The following is a 16379-nucleotide window of genomic DNA, read 5'->3' on the forward strand; positions in this document are numbered from 1 at the left end:
CTTATTTAGAAATCTCTCTAAAGAGTCCCCTTTATTGTGATTTTTAAAATAATAATTAAGGAGATGTTAATCTGTTAAATGACTCCTGGTTATTCCTGTTTGCGTTTGGAGATGAAAGGAAGAGTAAAATTTTATTGACATGTTTCTTGTTTCTAAGAAGCACTTAGATAGTAACTGTCTTAATTCTCTGTAAATGGCAATAACCTCTAAGTCAGTATTATATTGGATCATAGGGAATAAGAAGACATAAATTGATCACCTTTTTCAGGCAATTTAATTCTGTGGCTTCCTGACCTGTCTAGGCAGAGTACTGTGGGGCAGGGAGGGTGCTCTAAGATAGTCTGATGAATATGTACTTCCAGATCTTCCTGTGACTTATGATAAAATGTTGGTTTACACTGTTTGCGTGGAGCTCCTGGAAAATTTATCAGCACCTTGACGAGTGATTACTCTTGGCCAACAAGAGCAGAGCCTGGCTTGGCTTTCTTCTAATATTCCATGTGGCATTGTCCCTTTTCTCTCCCTATTCCTCCTCACCATAGCATGACCACTGTCTTTGACTCTTGCAGATATTTTTGCCATTATGTGAAAATTTTTGAACCACAAAATAGAAGTTACTAAATCATTCTAAACTTTAGCTTCTCCAATTATAAACTGTAAGTGAAAATCCCTAACTCAGTAGGTTGCTGTAGGAGTAAGAGTGTTCAGTCTTATGAAGAATGCCCTATGGCTCCTAGCATACAGTAGGGTCTAAAAAGAGATGAATGCTTGTTTACCCACCAGTGTCTTAGGGTTATATAATTCTTTAAACTTTGTCTCCCTTTTTTTCTTTATTTGTAATAAGTAATACAAAAATTCCCATATTGTATGTTTGGAAAGGCAGTCTTGTGTGTTCAGTCTTTCAGCCCCACTTAGCTAAGAATGAACGTGGGGCCTGACACAGACCATTACCAAGAGACAACGAGCCTCCACAGCCTATACTGGGCTTATCACATTGTGTGGGACTATCTTCCCTGTTTCATACTCAGTTTATACTCCTTTGTTCTGTTTATGTGTGTGTCATTAAACACCTGGCCAGCCCCATTACTATATCTGTCTTCTGTGGGGAGGGGAGGAGATCATTCTGAGGTACAAGAGGGTAGCATGCAAGCCAACGGCCCTGTGTTGGCTTCCAGGAGTGCCTGCTGGACATTGGGTCCAACACCCACCACTAAAGCTGAGCTTTCCTTGTCCCCTCTCCATGTGAGCAAAGCATTGCTCCATTCAGTATTCGACTGCACTGTGTTTTCCTTGACGTCTCCACTACCAATGTGCAGTGGACAGAAGTGTGTACTCCTTGTGTTACTCCTGGTGGTAAGCAACAGATGCCACTTGCTCAACAGTTTATAACAATTCCAGAGAATTGTTATAAATGTAGAATAAGATGTGGAAGTCTTGTTACTAGTCCCCACTTTTTCCTCTTCTATCTTACCCAGGGGTAACCATTGTTAAAGACTTAGTGTACATAACACAAGTCTTTTTTAATGATTTTGATTTTAATGTGTATATATGTATATGTGCACATGTATGGTATCATTAAATAATCACATGTTTTTTGTGACTTAGTTTTTCTTAATATATTTTTAAATATCTTATTGTTCTTTCTTTATAAAGCTGCATAGAATACCATGGTATGGATATATTATAATCATTTTTCCTCTATCCTTTGAGGAATTTTTAATTTTGCCCTCTTAATTTTGAAAAATATAGCCAAATTTTCTTCCAAGGCAATTATATAAATTCACACTTTTTCCAATGATGTATATACATGTCCATTTTGTGAATGAACAAATAATTTATTTTACTTAGTATAATGCCCTTCCTATTCATCCATGTTGCCATAAATTACAGGAATTCCTTCTTTTTACATTTACATTTACAATAATATCCCACTGTTTACATGTATATACCACATGATTTTTATCCATTCATCTGTCAAAGGACATTTAGGTTGTTTCCATATCTTGGCTATTGAGAATAATGTTGAAAGGAACATGGGTGTGCCGATATCTCTTCAAGATAATGATTTTAATTCCTTCAGATATATACCCAGGTGGGATTGCTGTATCACATGGTAGTTCAATTTTTAATTTTGAGGAACAGCCACACTGTTTTCCGTAACGGCTGTGCCATTTTACATTCCCATTAACAGTGTCTAAGAGTTTCCTTTTATGCACATCCTTGCCAACATTTGTCTTTTTGATAATAGTCATCCTAACAGATTTGCATTTTAAAAGGATGCTCTCCTGCAGTGTGAGGAATCTAGAGGTATAAGAATGGAAGTATAAAGTTTTTGTTTTCCTCAAAGAGATGACCAGTTCTCTAAAAAAAATATTAAACTACCTTTCTCTCACAAAGTTAATGAAGTAAAATGTTATTAGATCTGAAGCTGATTCTATTGATACGCTTCTTCATTTCTATTAGTATGTAGGACTATTTCAGTTACCATATGGTTTGAATTAGGCCAAGTTTTACCTCATTATTCTCTTTATACTTCTTTACTATTGTGCATTCTCTTTATCAGTTGTAGAATCACCAGGAAAACACGTATTTTCAAAACTTGTTGGTTTTATTTATAAATGAGTACAGAAGAAATTTACCTATTTGCGATTTTGAGTCTTTCTAACGAGGACTCTCTAGGTCTTTTTTAAATGTCTATATCACCTTTTTTTAAGTTTATTTATGAGAGTGACAGAGAGCATGAGCAGGGGAAAGGCAGAGAGAGAGAGAGAGAGAGAGAGAGAGAGAGAGAATCCCAAGCAGACTCTATACTGTCAGCGCAGAACACAACATGGGGCTTGAACTTCCCAACCATGAGATCAAGACCTGAGCTGAAATCAAAAGTAGGATGCTTAACCAACTGAGCCACCCAGGCACCCCAGTCTATATCACTTTTAACGGAGATCTAGTATACTTCTTGTTAATGTGTTCTTAGGGATTAAATGCCTTTTTGGAGCATTTGTGAATGGATTTTTAAAATTACACTTTAAAAATTTTTACCAGGCTAAATGTTCAAATGTCTTATGCAAATTTTATCTTGTATTCAGATGCTTAATTCTCTTGCATTATCTTTAATAGTTTGTTGGTCAATTCTTTAGAATTTTCAATGTAAATAATTTGAATTTCCTTTAATGAGTAACTATTTTGAATATTATTTACCAATATTTTACTTCCATTTATTTTATTTTAACATATTTGTTAGGACCCTCAATAAAATGTTAACAATTGTTAAAAAGAGAGTTGGCCTGGAACATCTTAAGATGCCTTCATCACTAATATAGTGAGAAACATGTTTTATAATCAAAGGCATTTCTAAGTTGTAATTTAGGGAATACTTACCATTTATTTCATTTAATCTTTCTAATACTAATGACACTGTACCCTTAGTGTAACACTTTTTGTATGAGCAAACTGAGGCCCAGAATAAATAAGCAACTTGCCTAGGGCGCATAATAGATAATGGAATGCAGAACTTAGAGGGCTGAACTCAGAGTGGTAATACTTGGAAAATCATTTCAGATTAAGAAAGTTTTCTTCTTTTAGTGTACTGAGGGTTTTATCAAGTATGAATGTTGAGTTCTATCAACGCTCTACTGAGATAATAATATAGTTGTTCACCTTTAATCTTTTAATACACTGAATTACATTAACAGATTTCCTGATGTTAATCCATTCATGCATTGCATTCCTGGGATACACCCTCACTGGTAATGACATACTGGTGTATTTGATTTGCTAATATTTTATCTATGATATTTCATCTAAATTTATAATTGAAATTGACATTTTTATTTCATTTTACTAGCCAAGATAAATATTAGGATTAGGCTATGCTTTTAAAATGAAGTAGAAAGATTTCCATGTTTTCTAATAATAAAATAGTAATATTAATCATCAAAAACAGCTAAAATTTTGGGGACTATATTAAAGATTTGCAGGTATAGCCTCACTGAATTCTTACAATGAGCCCTATGGAACAATAATATAATTACCCACTTATTAAGAGATAACAACAGCTAGGATGTTGAGTAACTTGAGAAAAGCCACACAATTAGAAAAAACTAATGTGTGTTGATTAGAACAACTGTCTTTTTATGTCTATAATGTCTTTATTTCTACTTCATGCTTTCAAATGGTAGCTTAGCTGATTAAAGAATTTAAACTTGACAGTTTCTCCCTCAGAACGTTGAGATTTCCTGTAGTAGGACCTACTATGCTGATGGTAAGTCAGTCTGGTGTCAATCTGACTGTTGGCCTTCAAAAATCTATTTTCTCTCTCTCAAAGCTACTAAATGCTTCTACTTATCAGTGACTTATTTACAATTTATACAATAGGCCTGTGTGTGTGGACTGGGGCGGGTACTTGAGTGGTTTAATCAGAGGAGTTGGTATTTAGTTTTTTCATTTATTCATATAACAAATATTTATCGGACACCCTCTGTTCCAGGTACTGTTCTAGCTGTGGGGCATACATTAATGAATAAATAAGAGAAAATCCTGCCCTCATTGAGCTTATTGTCTAATCTGTGGAGTTAGACAAAGGATAAAATAAATAAGTAAATTATGGAGCATGTTATACAGTGATAACTCTATGAGAGAAAATAAGGCAGGAAGGGTGATGTGGAAATTCAGGTTTTGGAGTGGAAATTTTAATAGACATGGTCTTCACTGGGAAGGTGGTATTTGAGAGAGTGAGCAATGTGTATATGATGTAGGGCAGAGGGTTCCATGTAGAGAGAATAGCAAATGCAAAGGCTATGTTGTAGAAGTGTACCTGGCATGCTTGAATGACAGAAGAGGCCACCATGGTTATAGAGAGTGAATAAGTGGGATAGAGGTAGTAGATACAATCAGAGAGATATCATCGGTCTAATGGTGTAGAACTTTCTAGGCCATTTAAAGAGGTCTCTATTTTAATCTGTGCAAGATGGCCAGCCAATAGCACTTTTAGCAGAAGAGTTTCTCAACTGGATTTATGTTTTCACAGGATCATCCTGACTACCCTGTTGTAAGTAAATTATAAAAGGGCAAGAGTAGAAACAGGGAAAACAGTTAACAAGTTATTGAGTTATTTTGATGATTTTAAGAGCATAGAACAGGTGGTAGCAGTGGAGGTTATCAGAAGTAGTAAGATTCTGTACATATTTTGAAGGTAGAGTCAAGTCATTTTGCAGATGGATTAGATGTGGGTTGAAAGAAGAAAGGAGAAATCGAGGAAATTTTTTATCTTAGTCACTGTAGTCATTGAGATGCCATATGGGGTCTAGAAGAGACTTTGGGAGAAGAAGGCTTGAGAGGAAATAACAAGAGATCAGTTTGGGATCTATCACATTTGTGATGGTTATTAGATCTCCACATAGAGTAGGCAGTTGGAAATCTGAGCCTGCATTTCAAGAGATAAGTCTGTACTAAGATACAATCCCTAGACTGTCCAGCTTATACATGGTATTTAAATCCAGACACTTGATAAAAACTCCAAGAGAGAGACTGGATATAAACAGAGAAGAGAGTAGAAGGAAGGGAATATTTAAAATGTCAAAAAACAAAGATTGAGACCCCTGGCACTCCAACACAAATGGTTAAAAGATTAACAGTTTCCTTCAGCAAAGGAGACTGAAAAAGGTGAGTCAATAGGTTAGGAGGAAACTTAGAAGTGTGTGATATCTGAGAAATTAATTGAAATCATTTCAGAAGCATAACTCAAATGCTACTAATATATCAAAACTTATACTGGAGTTTTAGGGAAGGTCTAGTCTGAATTGGTTTAAGAGAGTTGGAAGGACAGGTCTAGCAGATATTAAAATAGACATATAGACAGTGGTTTCAGGGACTTCTGCTGTAAAATAAAGAAGAAATACCTACTGTCAGCTGGAGGTAGAATTGAAGACAGCAGTGAGTATTCTTTTTAAGACAGGAGAAATGAAAAGAACAATTTCATATGTTGATGGAAATAAATCCAGTAAAGACGGGGAAGCTGTCGATACAGAAAAGATAGGAGAAAGTGCTGGTGTGATGTCCTTGATTACCCCTTGAGGGCCTGAGAGCTAGTACACAGGAGGAAGGCTTGATCTCAGCCAGAAGCATGGGGGGAGTTCATTTGTAGTTGCAGGAAAGAAGGCAGCACATATGGCTGCAGATGTTGGTGAATGCATATGTGACAACTTGTGAGATTTCTTTTCTAATTGCTTCAGGTTTTCAATGAAGCAAGGAAAAAGGGTCACTAAGTAAGATTAAGGATGGTGAAGGAGGTATTGCAGGTTTGACAAAACAGAAAATGACTAAAGTAACCACCTAGGAGACTGAGTTAATGCACTAGAGAAATGTATTATGATTAGTATTCATATATAAAGAGCTCTTCCAGATGAACAAGAAATAGATGAACATGCTGATAAAAATATGAGAAATAATGTATATCTATGATTCACACACATATTTGTAAATACATATGGCTAATAATCAGAGGAAGTAATCATTAACTTCAATCTTGATATAAGTAGGGAAAACCAACAGATTGGTTGGTGTCACTGAGGAACACTCTTTCTAGAGAGCGATGTGTAAAAGAAATCGTTACTTTCAACAATATGCCTATCCTTTCACTTGCATTAAGGAATTTTTCCTCCAAGGAAATAATTGATTATGCTTGAAAACTTTTAATTATATATTGTTCATCTCTACTATTTCTGAACACTGGGGGGAAGTAAATGTTGGAAGAAGGAAAGTGGATAAGTAAATTGCTGTGAAAGGCAATTGAATTATATTCAACCAGTAAAATGTCATTAATTGTAGATGAATATTTAATTAAAAAGTTTATGAGACATATAAGTGAATTCATGATGCTAATTATGGTTGTGTCTTCTTTTGAAAATGTAATGCATATATTTATATTATGAAGAAATGAGATTATTCGCTGTATGTAATTTTGGCATTGGTCTGTGTCTATTCATTAGTTTAACATCATGAAAGTTTGTCCTGGTTTTTTGTTGGTCATGATAACTTCCAAATCAGTGATTCCACTGCCATCTTTCTGGGAAGCCCAATTCACTGATTGTTTCCACTAGATCTGTGGCCTGATCTGATTTTCATTCTAGAAAGATTATTCAAATACCACAAATGGTGTGGTTTGGACAGAGATAAATTGGACACACAGACTTAGAGCCCTCTTTAGGAATCCCCATGGGAGGTGATAAGGATCAGGGATGTGAGCAGTGGGGACAGAGAATAGGGAAAAGGGTGGAGCTTCCAGACAGGGTGTATGAAGGGGAAATCCCCTGATATTCACATAGAAAACCACATACCAAGAAGAACATTTGGGGAAATCTACAAACGCAGGCATAAGCATGAAGCAGAACCAATTTCTTTGGTACTAAAAATGCCAATCTCTGCTTGTACCCAAGCTTTACTATTACAATTTAAAATTATAGGATTATTTTTGTCTTCAGTTACTCTGTCTGTGTTTAATTATACACCACTGAGATGATAGCAGCTATTTTGAGGACACTGTACCTTTTCAGGCTCTGTATCCCCTCTCCATGTGATACTGGAGTTAAAAAGAGGAAGGCTAAATAGAAGAGGCGCAGGTGGTTGTGTTTATGGGCTTCAGGGAGATATGATTACCTCACTCGGCTGATTGCTACCTGAAGGAAGTCAGATTACAATTAAGACTGTCAGGTAAAGCACACAATTAAAGTTCATTGCAAATGCTGTCGACAAACTAGTATTAGCTGGGAAATGCACTCTGGCAAACAGATGTACCCTGGAAAATAGAAAGGGAATGTTTCCTTCTAGAACAAATCTACTTTATCAAATCTGACAACTTTCACTTGAGCTCTGGGTCCTGCACTAAAAAGAGCTTCTCGTTTGATTTAAGCAATTGGCACGTAACATGCAGGTTGGAAATGAGTTGACTCATTAACTTATTTTGCTTAGTAGAAAAGGTGAAGGTGAGAGAAAACATGCTTGCATCACCACATTTTGTTCTCTGCCTTCCAGATTTGCTTTAGATCTAGCAATATTGCATTCTATGTTTATTAAGAGGTGAGGTTGTAGTTCTAGAACTGGAATATTCTTATCACAAAATGTCAGAAAAAAAATCATACGGATCTGTTTTTAGAATTGGTTTTTAGTCATTCTAATGGTGTGACTGTACATGGCCCATGTGTTATCAATCTCTTTAAGTATCTACTTGCATTTATATGACACTAATAAGGAAGAGTTCCCATAGACAAATAGCAATTCTGCTATTTGATTTTACTTCATAAGTAACTGTATATATCATTTCCTCTTAATAAAGTGGAGTATTCCCTCAGCTCACACACATCACAGACATTACTGCTAATGGAAGTTATGCATGGGATTGAGTAGAAACTACAGCTGCTACTCCCAAGCTTCCACTCTGTGTTTTCCTCTACTAATGATATTTTTCATCTGGTCAGTAATGGAGGCAGTTGATCTGGGGAATGGATATCACAGAGAAATTCTAATCCAGGGGAAGCTTAGAAGTTTGCTTTTCTCCATAACACTGGGAGCATATGGTCTAGATTAGACCTCTTTCAATGACAGAAACTGCTTCACCAACAGCAGAACTGAGGCAAAACACCAGATTAGAAAAATAGTAAGGAAACACACAGTATTCTGGTTTAGGAGGAGAAGACTTCTAGGATTCAGCCATCTTTTCTCATGGCACATCACTCCCTTGGGAAAATTAACGCCTCCAAGTTCCTTTCAATTACTTTATCTGTTAACTAGATTTAGGATTAAATGAGATAACATGTATAAAGCTTGAGGTAAGCCTGCAAAGAATGCTGGTTTTCATTCTCCTTTCCTCAGAATCTTTGGTGTCCAGAGTGCACAACCATTGGTCCCATGCCATTTTAGCCTGTCCCAAGCTCACTCCTTCTAGAAGTCCCCTTCAACTACCAACATAAGCTTAGAATAGCCAGTACACAACCTGAGTCGTGTCCAGCTCTGCTACTGATTGCTAGTGGCAGTAACCCAGTGTGTTCTGAGGAATTCAGAAAGTGCACTGACCTTCTACTACATTCCTTCTAGTACGTGTTTTTAATTGAAGTATCAATTACATGCAATAAGGTATGAAAAATGCATAAAGTTTAAATGAACAGTTTGATATATTTTGATGTATTTCTAGGTAAGTGTCCATTCCTGTAACCATCACCTCACTTTAACAAACTTTATTTTCACTTCTTTTAGTAAAATTTCCAAGAGCACCTCAACCTCCACTTCCTTCAGTATATAAGAACATTACATTCCTACCTGCTCTCTCTTGAGGTGCTTTGAAGTTATTGTTGTCCTTCTTAACCAAGATGCCCCAGGCTTTTAGGCTTCTGTTACCTGACAGGGAAGCAGGGCTGCAGAAATGAAAAGACAAAACAAAACAACAACAACAAAAACTCTTCCTAATCACTAAGCATTTGTATAGCAGTAGCGAAGACATTGTGAAACACTCCAAAACATGAGAGATGCCAACTGATTGTAATTTATTTATGGCAGTGAGGTCAAGGGAAAATATAGTGAAACTAACATTTAATCAGTGCCTATTCTGGGCCAAGGATTATGCTAGGTGGTTTACAGAGTTGTAGCCTTTAATCTTTCAAGCATTCTCTGTGGAAAGCCACACTTAATACTCTCCAGAATCTCCATCATTTTCTCACTCTTTTTTTCTAAACACCTTTGTAGTGATTATCTTGCCACAAGGTTATCCTTTGTAGGTATTGCCTTGTCCCCAGCCTCCGTTTCTCTCTATTTCTCCTTCCCTCTCTCATTCTCAGTCTCTTTCTCACTCCCTCTCTCTTTTTCTCTCCTGGTCTTTACCTCTCTTTCTGGCCCTTCATTTAGACTTACCTTCTTCCTTTGATATTCATGAGCATCCTTTCTTGATTTCTTGCTTTAATCTCTCTCCTCTCTGCTGTACACTGATAGTTCAGATTGATGAAAATCCATTTGTAATTGGTTCCTGAGAACACTAGTCCTCTATATTGGGTGTTAGGCCATCTCATAAACTGTCTTCTTCAGTCATCTTCAACTGGCACGGAGAGACTCAGAAGTTCCAAAAATGACAGCTATCTCCTAGAAGGGAGCATATGCTACTTCACAAATTTGGCTACTGGTATTAGTTGAGTCATTTCCCACCGTTTTTAGAAGAGTTATTTCTTCACTTGATTCCAGCCCCCACCCGTCTTTTTTTTTTAACAGTTGTAGGCATCCTTCATCATTCTGAGCCAATATCCATATTAATCTCTTATGTTAATTACTGTAATTCTTTAACATCCTGTTTAAAGCAATTTAAAACAATGAAATAGCATCTTACTTGAATAGAATTACTAATGTTTCTCAGGAGCTTTTCCATTTGATTCTCACCCTACACTGTGAAGTAGGCAGTTTGGGCATTATTATTTTCATGTTTCTGAATATGAACGAAAGGGACATGATAGGATGTTATGGGTCACTTATCTCACCCTGCAATTGTCTCTATGTTGTGTTTTGCAGTTTCTATGTCCTCCACTACAGATAAACTTAAGACCCAGGACCACATATGTGTAGTTCACTTTTTTATTTGCATGTTTATCCCATACAAAGCCCTGAGAAATCAGTAGTGGGCTGTGGATCGGAACCTGGAGCTCCAGTCCAAAACTGTGTCATATCGAGGAGCTGGTGTGCTGTTACTGCCCATATGTGAGGCCTCAGTTTCTATTTCCCTTAGTCTGAATTTATCCCTTGTGACCTGCAAGCCCTTTGTCCATGTGCGGCTTTTCCACGTGGTAGCTGTCTCTTCTTCAATAATACTCCTAGGGCTGTTGATACTTCACCTGTCTTGCTGCTGAGACCCTTAGACATTCCATCTCTTAATCAGATTTTTTTAAACTAATATTCATAAGCCCAGGGAAACCCAGTACTCTGTGGCCAGAATATGGCCCATGAGGCAGGACTTCCTCTAATCTTATGCTCAACACTTATGGTTCCTGAGGTGAGGAGACTTGGGAACCTACCCCTAGAGTCCTTTCTGATTCTTTTTATTCCTGGTTCTTCTGCTGTATCTCTCCTTCTAGTCTTTGAGACCACATGGGTCTTAACTCTCCAGAGCTGTAATTCCCTTCCCCATATTCAATACACATAAAAGCAATAATGGAAGTGATGACCCCAAGAAATAACAATTCTTGCTTCCTTTACTGCTTTGTCAGATTAGAATGTGACTATGCAAGTAAATCATTCTGAATCAGTTCTTTTCTGAAAAGGTTGGTTATTTGTTTGTTTGTTTGTTTGTTTATTCAGAGAGCGTAAGTGGGGGATGGGCAGAGAGGGTGTCCACACAGACCCAACTCAGGGCTTAAACCCACAAACTGTGAGATCATGACCTGAGCCAAAACCAAGAGTCACATGCTTAACCAACTGAGCCACCCAGGTGCCCCTGAAAAGAGCTTTTAAATGGATCATATTGCTCTTTCTTTCTTCCTCCAGGCTCTCACTTGGGATTCATCAAAGTAATTGTCACTGGATTAAATTCATCCATAATGTCAGTAGAGTTTTATAATATTCCAGAATTTCCAACATCTGCAATTATTAGGCATCTATGAAACAAATCAGCACTTTGAAGAGCCCCATTTTTGCATGGTGTTCAGCTAAAATAGTCCTGTTATCTAATAGGTCGACAGCCATTGGCTTTAGGCTAAAACTCAGGCTTCCCACCAGAGTGTACTTAGCAGAGCATTGCACACAACTCCAGTTAAACTCAGATTTGCAATATGATGGTAAAATGAAACTCAGTTATTAGACTGAAGTTTTTGATGAACAATCATTTTGAAAGAATAAAGCACCTGTGTTGATTTTCAGCACTGGAAGTCCCTCTGCCCCTCCCCTCTGGACATACAGGCTCTGGACTCCTAGAGGTGGTTTTCAATAGTGGTTTTATTAGCACCATTGCATCATGGACTTGTCAACCCACCCAAGTAAATACTTGGTACTGAGAAAACTAGGAATTCAAAATTTTTAATGTGTTTTATGTGCTTTAATTAAAAAAATAGGTGGAGAAGGAGAAAGTTATGGAATCTATGTTTAGTTAAATTTGAGTTTAGCTCTAGGTTTAGGGTCTCTGGCCAGCCCCTTCACATGCTGAATATCTCACCCACTTGTACCACTGGTTTGGGTTCAGGCAGAGGTCCATGGGAACCTTGGTTCTTCTGATTGCTGGCTGCGTAAACTTGTTTCTGTTTCTCATTCTTTCTGAATCTTTGTTTTCTTGTCTATGAAACAGGGATAGGCCTTCCCCCCACCCCCATCCTACTCTGAGGATTAATTGAAATAATGTGTATGTGGCATCTATACACTGCTCCCACAGAATAAAACATAGTAAAGGCATTAGTTACTTTTTGTTCCTGTTGGTATTACTACTATTACTCACGTATTTATTGCCTCATTCAACAAATATTTGTTGTTCCATCTTTCAAGATGCTATGAATATAGATACAAATAATAACTAATTAGTGCCTTTACTATGCTCATGCTCTGCAGGACACACAGATAAGGAAATCCTGCAGTTTTAGTTCAGTGAGCTAAGGGTCACAATGGAGAAGATAGAAACTTTAGCTGCCATGTCCCCATAACATTGTGCTTACCGCAGGAAGGAAACTTTTCCCTCCATTTAGCACTGTGCCAGGAACACAGAGTGGTTGCTTTCACCTGCACCTGTTCGGCCCAAGGTGTATTTGAACTGCAGCAGCAGGGGGATGGCAATGGAGCCTCCACAAATTTTCTGCTGGGCACAGGGTCAGGTTTTCCTCTAAGAACTGAAATTTTCTCTCTTTACCTACCTCTTAACCAGTTGTGAAGAAGAAAGAGTCCTCTGGGAAATTTGCATCAGTACTCTCATGGTGTCCATCTCAGGAACAAGGAGAAACTGGAAACCCAAAGGTCTTCTAGGAACGTGGGTACAGTTCTTTTATCCCTGTAGATACATCCAAGCCTAACCATAACCCTTTTAAGAAACTGAAAGGAGAACGTTATTTGCCTTAGATGAGATGGTTAATTTGGGACAGAGCCAAGACTAGGAACCGCCTCCTGAATCCTGCTATACAGCTCCTTCTATCTGCTAAATCTGTCAGAGCAGTGTAAGAGAGTGGCACTGTGGATGAGGAATCATGAAAATCAGTATTGTAGAAACTCTTTTTAAAAAAAATAATGTTTATTTATTTTTGAGAGACAGAGTGCAAGCAGGGGATGGTCAGAGAGAGATAGGGGGACACAGAATCCAAAGCAGGCTCCAGGCTCTGAGCTGTCAGCATAGAGCCCAATGTGGGGCTCAAACTCCTGAACCACAAGATCACGACCTGAGCTGAAGTCAGATGTTCAACCGACTGAGCCACCCAGGCACACCTCATTGCAACTCTTAATAAGAGCATCTAACTACTACCAAGCGCCTATTTTGTAGCAGCTATTGTTTAAAGATTTTGAATAGTCCTAGTTTATTTGGGCCTTGGAACAACACTAATACCTGGATCCTTTTATTCCTATTTTATAAATAAAGTCATAGAGCTATTGAGTATTTGTCCAAAAACACATAGTAGTAGCTGGCAGGGGAAGACTTTGAGCAGCCTGATTCTCTGAATGCATCTCTGTGCTATCCTCCTTTGATACCATATTCTCATGGCCACCCCCAGCCCAAACTTGTGCTGGGCATACCAGGTTCAGGAGCAGCAGTATGACAACTGATCACGGAGTTTAATCATCACTTCTGTAGAAGGAAGGTATTACAGATTAAAATCAGAGCAGAGTCCTATAAGACCTTGGGTTATAAGAGCTGGTCTTCAAAAACATCAGCCCTTCTGTTAAAAATAAGTATATACTGAGTAAATGCCTGAAAGAATGAAAGCAATCAGGGTCTAACCAGCTCACCCATCAAGGCTTACAGCCAATTTCCTTGAGTGTGTCCTATGAAGCAGACACTGTCCAATGTTCTGGGAGATTGAGAGGACTAGACATATGCTGGGACAGTGAGGAAAGGATAATCTTGTAAGAACTATAGGGTCTTGTCTTTCCAAAATGTAGGGAATCCTGATATCTGCACTTGCCCCCACTTATACTTTTTTTTTCCTGAAATGCACACCTTTCTCTTCCAGAAAATTCCAATTTGTCCTTCAAGGCCGAAAGAAAATATGACCCTGACATTTTAGTTTTCCCTTCATTTATGGGAAAATTATTCACCACTGTCTCTGTGTTCTCAAAGCATTTTCTATGTACAGATCTTACGGCACCTGTTGCATTGTATTCTAATGATGCATTTACCACCCCTCCCTATATCCTGGCTGAAACCTTATATTGTCATCATCATATCTCTAATACCCAGTATAGAGCTTGAGTCATAATAGATACTTAGTGAATGTTTGGATTCTATGTGTTTATCCTGCCATCTATTTATTTCTTATTATTCTCATTATTCCTTTTTTGTCTCCTGGGTTCTAACAGTAGATACCATGATGTCAGGGTCAACGTTTGCTCCTTGTTTTTTGTTACTCATACTAACTGCAGTGCTGGGAAGATGGTACACATGCTCTGTCCCCAAGAGGTGGGTAGGGGCTGATGTGTATCTTTTCAAGTTTAATTTCTCAGATTCTTGGGTCTTTAGAAACTGGTAGTACTATTATGCCCTCAGCTTGGTTCAAAGCTTGTATCAACAAAGATCCCAGTGGAAATCCCATACTACAGAGAGTATTCTGACATCCACTCTTAGAGACTATGTGTCTGTGCTCATTTGCATATTCTCAGGTAGTTCTGTGTCCTTGGAGGTCTCTTGACACCTGTTCTTATTGTTCTATCTCTAGGTGAACCATTCTTGAGATACCAAGGGTTTGGTAAGGATATAATGTTCATTCATTCTCCTCTATTATATTCTATCCCATTCTATTCTATAAAAACAATGTCTTCAGTACCTGCTAAATGCCTGGCACTATCCTACATGCTTGCAATGCATCAGTGAACAAAAGTGATCAAAAATTGCCAACCACATAGAGTTTACATAGTGAGGGGACACACGCTAAATACTGCATGGAATATATAGATATGTTTTATAAGGTATTAGAAAAGGGAGCAGGATAACGAGACAGGAAAGAGTTCAGGGAGAGCTACCAAGGTGAGGCAATAACAATTTTAATTCTAGTGGTTAGGGTGGGTCTCCTTGCAAAGGTAACATTTGAGCAAAGACTTGAAGGAGGTGAGGGGTTTGGCCCATGCACATCTGGGGGGGGGGGGATATTCAAAAGAGAAGAAACTGTTCGTGAAAGGTGATGATGTATCGATCTATCGATCTATCTTCCAATGGCATAACCGATTTTTATACTTGTGTGGCTGCCCCTGTTGCTCCCTCAGATTTATCCAATACTAAAATGTAAGTTAAATTAACAGATTTGAAATTGTAGAGTCTGTCACCATTGATAGTAAAACCTCACAAGGATGGATACTACATCCATAGATGAGGCATAGTCCACTTGATGGTTACAGATTTAAACACATAAGAAGTCAGAAATTGTCACATTCATTAACACATTCTGGCCTCAGGGAAAGAGGTTTCTGTGCAGAGATCTGTTCAGGCTTGCCACCTTCCACCTGCCTTGGGCAAAAGCCCTTTAGACCCCAGATGTGTGAGGGAACAGGGAGGTCAAAGGGCAGGTGTTTTTGCTGCTGGGTCCCTGAGCCTGATCTATTCCTTTCACCACGCATGAGGGAGCCTGATCTCAGTTCAGATTGAGTTTCACAGTAGGAGACAATACTGCCAGAGCTTCCCAAAAGGATTCAGTTGCCCTTGTCTTGTACATTCTTGTGTCTGTGTGTACTCTGCTTGCCATGTCTCTGAGTCTTTGCCCATATTGTGGGGGTGAGTTGGGGGAGAGGTGCCAGGGTTATATCAATGAACAAGTACAATTTCTGTCCACAGTGAGTTGAAAAGATACTAGGAAAATAAGAATCAGTCATATAAAAACAGTCAACAACTGAGATTCCAAATAAAGTTTTCTATAAGTCATGGATGTAAGAGCTCAGAAAAGAAAGAAATTCCCGTGGACCTAAGGCACCAAGAAGGGCTTCCTGGAGGAGGTAAGGATCTGAATAACATATGGAGGGTATGAGGCTGGTGAAAGAAGACCCTTCCAGGCTAGATGAGATGACTGGCAGGGTAAGAACTATGTGAGAATTAGAGACTGGCAAGGAAAGAAGATGGTACGTACATATTTTTAAGTTTATTTATTTATTTTGAGAGAGAGAGAGAGAAAGAGTATGCACACATGAGCAGGGGAAGGGCAGAGAGGGGGAAAGAGAGAGAATCCCAAGAAGACTCCACA

Source organism: Panthera leo, chromosome A3 (assembly GCF_018350215.1).
Source record: "Panthera leo isolate Ple1 chromosome A3, P.leo_Ple1_pat1.1, whole genome shotgun sequence".
Taxonomy (NCBI): domain Eukaryota; kingdom Metazoa; phylum Chordata; class Mammalia; order Carnivora; family Felidae; genus Panthera; species Panthera leo.